The 5874-nt window shown below is 50.8% G+C and overlaps 1 pseudogene; it reads right to left on the bottom strand.

The window, feature by feature from the left end:
• Nucleotides 1-345: 345 nt before the first annotated feature.
• LOC146203863 (ELAV-like protein 1 pseudogene) lies at nt 346-1423 on the bottom strand (annotated as a pseudogene).
• Between the last annotated feature and the right edge of the window lie 4451 nt (nt 1424-5874).

Here is a 5874-nt window from a genome sequence, read left to right as displayed (position 1 = left end):
TCTGGTTTGTCTTCAGTGAATCTTCCAATGAGTTGCAAAAACAGCTCTGTATATATGTGAATGCCTCCAAGCAACGGATTGGCAAGACAATAGGAAGCCATGCAATATATAAATCCGATACTAACATCACCTTACTAGCCAGTAAGTAGGATTGGCTTACAAATATTGCGGTGCCAATGAATTTGAGAGCATGAAACTATTTAGAAGCCATCGAAAAATCAGATGGCAATTATTACGATAGTCGACAAATAAGGTTGGGTTTCCAATATAGAACAGCCAAACAATAGGAATGAATATAATTATCGGTTTGAAACTGGAAGTCCAGCATTGTGGGTAGGCCGGCTTTTTATTGGCTCAATATAGACATTTCATCTGTGTTATGTGCCATCTCTCTTGATAAACAAGCCTGCATAGAGGAACCCGTTGAGAGCCTCAATGGCCCGCACGCAGTCCTGGTAGTTGGCCATGGTCACAAAGCCAAATCCCTTGGAAAGCCCTGTGGCCGTGTCACGGATGATGTTCACCTCTGTCACTGTGCCGTATTTGGCAAAGTGTTGCAAGAGCGACTTCTCGTCTGTATCGGTCTTAATGTTGTAGACAAAGAGAACGCGCCCGCCAGCATCAGCTGCAGTGGGAGCCGAAGCCATGCCACCCATTGGATACTGGTAGGAGCCAGTCAGTGGGTTGTACCGACAGCGACCCTGAGCACCACTCATGGGTCCAGCACCAGCACCTGGGGGTCCGATGAGCTGATCCTGGGTACCTCGGCCTCCGGGCGGACGTACCTTCTTGGAGTTGTCCACTGCAAACTTGACGAGGAGTGGCTCGGTGGCACCCGGCAGCGTTTGGCCCGTAAGCGCTGCCATGGCAGCTTCGGCGTTCTCCCGGAGATGGTACAACGCGAAAGCTACCCCCTTGTTAGTATCGCCCGAGTCCTCCTTGAGCACCCTGAACTGGATCAGCCGGCCAAAATCAGCAAACAGCTTCTCGGCCTGCTCTGCTGGAAAGTGCTTAGGGATGCCACGGATGTAAAGGTTGGCAGGTTTAATGGTCTCGCCGCCGGGCTGCGCGTATCCCACCTTGATCTTCTTGTTCTGTAGCTGCAAGCCGTTGAGTGTCTCAATGGCTCTCGCTGCATCGCCAGCTCCTTCGTAGTCGACAAAGCCAAAGCCATAGCTGTAACCCGTTGCCTTCTGGCGCACAATCTTGGACGACTTTATGGGACCGATGCTGGTGAAAAGGTTGCGGAACTCCTCGTCCGTCAGGCATTGGGGAAGGTAGTTGATGATCAGGTTGGTCTGGCTATTGCCACCGTCGGCTTCCATGGCTTCGTCTTCTTCCACTGTGCATGCTGGGTCAGGCCCTCACTGTTCGGGTTCGGTTTAGCTTGCTCCCGCCTTGCCAGGAGCTCACAGGACTGATGGCTAGGCTCGGGAGGAAGAAAAAAAAAGGCACTTCCTTCGAAGCACTGCAGCAGGCGTAATTCCGTTTCCTCAACGGTGGGGTCTAGCAACTTCTTTCTCCTCACTCGTTGCCTCTCAGCGGGTTAAACGGCGATTGTTACGGATAGGTGTCTCTGAACGCAACCTAAAGGTAACATACACTCTCTGAAGGCAGAAAATGATTACGGTGTGTTATGTTGGTTAATGTCGGAGAGACTGACGACACGGACCAGCCCAGTTGTGAACAGAAAAGGAACTGAGGTTTATTCAGGATTTGAACTTGGGTCGCGGTTACGTAGGTGGCGCTGTCTGGAGCCTTGATATGATTTAGGCGGCCACGTAGAGATGGCGCTACAGGATGAGAAGCAGAGTTGCAGTTGTGCGCATACAAAACACGCCCTTCTTTAACAAAAATTGAGAAGGTTGCACACGGAATATCCTGGTTATCTGAAGTCACTGATTAGGCTCGGATAACGTACAGGAGGCTTGATCCTTCTTCCTGATCGAGTAGTATGAGGTGGGCGAGAAGGTACTTGAAGTGGTTGGGTAGGAAGGACCGGATATTCTGGGTTCTGTTGATGAGTGCTTGAGTCGATTACCTCGTAGTCTTCCGGCGAAGTTTGGGCAGTAGGACGTTCCGCCGTTCGAGGTCGCAGGTGGATTCGATTTCTTACAAAAATGCCTCCGGTGTCTGTTTTCACGGCGTACCTTCTAGGATCTGGGCCCACATTTACCACGGTGGCTTTTGTCCAGTTGCGGCTATTTCGGAGCCATACGGGTTGGCCAGGTACAAGCGGAGGAAGGTTTCTTGTGTGCAGGTCAGCATGCTTGTGTTGTTGTTTCTGCCTTTCTTGCAGAAGATTCTGGTGAGCCTCAGTTGAAAAGCTTGGTTTCAAGGCACTTGGTAGTGTTGGTAGGAATGTGCGAAGCTTTCTACCCATCAGGAGCTCAGCCGGTGATTTTGCTCCTGGTATTGGTGTGGATCGGTAGTTGAGGAGCCCTACTGCCAGGTCGTTGCCTTTCTCGGCTGCTTTAGTCATCATAGCCTTGATGGTCTGTATTGTTCTTTCCGCTTGACCATTGCTACGGGGGTACAAGGGAGAAGACGGCTGGTGTGTCACGTCCCACTCACGGAAGAACTTTCTAAGCTCGTCGCTGTCGAAGGGTGGTCCCTGATCAGATACGATTGTCACAGGAATGCCAAACCTGGCAAATGTTTCCTTCAGTACCTGTATCAGCGAACTTGCTGTGGTTGTTCTCATCTGCCGAACCTCTACATACTTGGAAAAATAATCGACAATCAGCAGGTATGTCTTTCCCTGCTGATGGAAGAAGTCCATGGCGAGTTGTTGCCAAGGTCGATCAGGAAGGGCTCGGTCCAATAGAGGCTGGTGTGGATTGCCAATTTGATGTGATTGACATATGTAACAGCTCTTGACCAAAGTCTCGATGTCCTGGTTTAGAGTTGGCCAATACACACTCTGGCTTGCCAAACCCTTGCACGCAACGATTCCGCGGTGTGCTCGGTGGAGCGTGCGAAGCACATTTGCCTGGCATGCGGCTGGTATAACCAAGCGTTGGCCGTAGCACACGAAGCCTTCCGTTGTGTAGAGCTCGCTTCTCACATGGTAGAATGGTTTGACTTTGTTGTCTACCTGTGCGAGTTTTTGAGGCCATCCTTCTTTGATGTATTTAGCTACTGTTTGAAGAGTCGAATCTCGTGATGTCTCCTCAGCGATCTCGCGAAGTCTGCTAGGAGTTGCTTGAACCAAACTTGAAACGTCAAGTCCGGGATCGTGATCTGCTGTTTCCATTCTTGTTGACCCATCGGGAGCTCTTGATAAGGCATCTGCAACTGCTAGTTGTTTTCCCGGAACGTAAGTCAGAGTCACGGTGTACCACTGGAGGCGCAGTAGTAGCCTTTGAAGTCGGGGTGACATTTTGTTCAGGTCCTTATTCTGCAGGTCAATCAGAGGTTTGTGATCTGACTGTATGGTCACTTCTCGTGCGAACGTGTAGTAATGAAATCTTTCACACGCAAACACGACGGCTAGCAGTTCTTTCTCGATTTGCGCATACTGCTGCTGAGTGGCTGTGAGAGCTGCTGAAGCGTAGGCCACGGGTCTGCCTTCTTGCAGTAAGACTGATCCCATTCCGTAGGAGCTGGCGTCCGTAGAAATTGTCACGGGCTTTGATGGATCAAAATAGCGAAGAACGGGTGCCGTAATCAACCTTAACTTCACGAGCTTGACGATGTCGGTATGTTGTTGCGTCCAGTGCCAGTGAACATCCGTCTTCAGTAGTTCACGAAGAGGGCTTGTGAGTTCCGAAAAGTTGGCAATGAATTTCGTCAAGGGTAACCATTCCAAGAAATCTCTGCAGTTCTTGCTTGTTTGTTGGCAGTGGCATAGACTCGATGGCTGTCACCTTTGCTGGGTCTGAAGCAATCCCATGGGATGATAGTTGGTGTCCAAGGTATGTAATGGACGTCAAAGCCAGCTGGAGCTTTTCCTTGTTAAGTTTAAGGTTGTTGGCTCTGGCGATGGTCAGCACTTGTCTCAGGTCGCCCGCATGTTCTTCAAGGTTTCTTGATGCCACAAGGATGTCGTCAAAATAGGGCTTGACAATTGGTTGCTGCTCAAACACCCTGTCTATGGCTTGTTGGAAAAGTTCAGGAGCTGTTGCAAGGCCAAATGGAACCCGAAGGAAGCGATAGCGTCCCCAGGGCGTCGTGAAAGTGCACAAGCGCGAGCTTGGCTCGTCCAGGACCAGCTGGTAGAATGCACTTTTAGCATCGAGAACAGAGAAAATCTTAGCACCATTCAGCGTTGCAAATAACTCTTCAGGGACTGGAACCTGATAGTGCTGTCTTTTCACAGCTGCGTTAAGGTTGCGAGGGTCCAAACACAGCCTTACGTTGCCATCTTTTTTGTGAATAATGACAACTGGGTGAACCCACTCGGAAGGCTCTGTCACCTTCATTATGATGCCGTTCTCTTCCATCCGTTGCAGTTCGGCCTTCACTTTGTGCTCTATTGCGCAGGGTACTCGGCGTGGAGCTGACACCGAAGGAATCACTCCTTCTTTCAGTTGTATAGAGCACACCCCAGACAATTTCCCAATTCCTTCAAATACATCAGAAAAGTCGTCGAGCACGTTCCTTATGGTCTGGGTTGCTGTGCATGCAGCTACAGTTGTTCGCTGCGGCTGTACTCTTTTGATGAGCTGCAATGCCTTGCATGCGTCGGCGCCTAAGATTGGCTTTAGCGGCTGTTTGACGACGAGGAAATTCAAGACGCAGGAGTTTTCGCCCGCTGAGCATTTCAGTTGGCATTCAGCATATATAGGAAGTTCCTGCCCGCTGTACGTCGTCACTCGTGCATGCGTCGGCTTCATGTCTGGTTGCATACGCCAGTTTCTGATTTGATGCATGGGCATGATGTTCACGTCGGAGCCGGTGTCCAACTTGAACCCGATGCTGTGACCATTCACGCAGACTGTTTCGAACCATTCTGAGGCACTGTTTACGTTGAGGAGATCGAGGCTCTCCAGGAAGAATTCTTGTTGTTGATCCTGCTGCTGAGGACCTTCAAGGAGCCCGATTCGCTGACTTGAGTTGCTGCCTCGTTGGCGTTGTTTACACATGCTCGAAAAATGCCCGAATTTGCCGCAGGCGTAACAGTTGTGACCGTAAGCGGGGCAGGCGCGCGGCTTGTGCGTTGTTCCACAGCGCGAGCATTTGCGTTGCTGCTTCTGCTGCGGGATCGAATGCGGGGTCCTCGAAGCTGGTTGTTTTGACGAGTTCCATCTTTTCTGATTGTTTATGGCTTGCACTTCAAGCTTGGGCTCTTGCAGGTCTTTTACGTGCTTATTAGAAATCTCTGCTGCTTTGCACGTTGTAATTATTTTGTCAAGCGTGAGGTCCCGTTCACGGAAAAGTCGCTCCCTCAATGATGCGTCTCTAATTCCGACAACGATGCGGTCTCCTATGAGCCTCTCTGCTTTTTCTCCAAAGTCGCATTTTTCTGCTTGCCTCCGGAGGTCAGTTACAAAGTCGTCGAACGGTTGGTTTGCTTTTTGTTGCATGCTGTTGAAGACAGCCGACGCCTGTATTACGTTTTTGTATGGCTTGTACAGAGCGTGGAACTGCTCGAGGAGATACGTAACTTGATCCGGCGTCTGCGCGCCGTCGGCGCTCGGAGGTTGAGGGGGGAATGTCTGGGCGACGCGGCGGCCGCGGGGTCCGAGAACATGGAGGAGTAGGGCCTTGCGAGTAGCGGGAGGCTTGCTGGCGTACTCACATGCGAGTTCGTAGATGTTGTAGGCGTCTTTCCAGTCTTCCCATGCCTGGTGCGGGTTGTCGCCGGGCTCGAAGTGAGGAGGTGGTTGCAGAAACACACTGGCCATATTTACGGGGTTCTAGGTTATTCTG

This window comes from Amblyomma maculatum, chromosome 1, assembly GCF_055883805.1.
Source record: "Amblyomma maculatum isolate TAMU_Amacu chromosome 1, ASM5588380v1, whole genome shotgun sequence".
In the NCBI taxonomy this organism is placed as follows: domain Eukaryota; kingdom Metazoa; phylum Arthropoda; class Arachnida; order Ixodida; family Ixodidae; genus Amblyomma; species Amblyomma maculatum.
The sequence above is the reverse complement of the archived record's forward strand: the minus strand, read 5'-3'. Positions and strand labels throughout refer to the sequence as shown.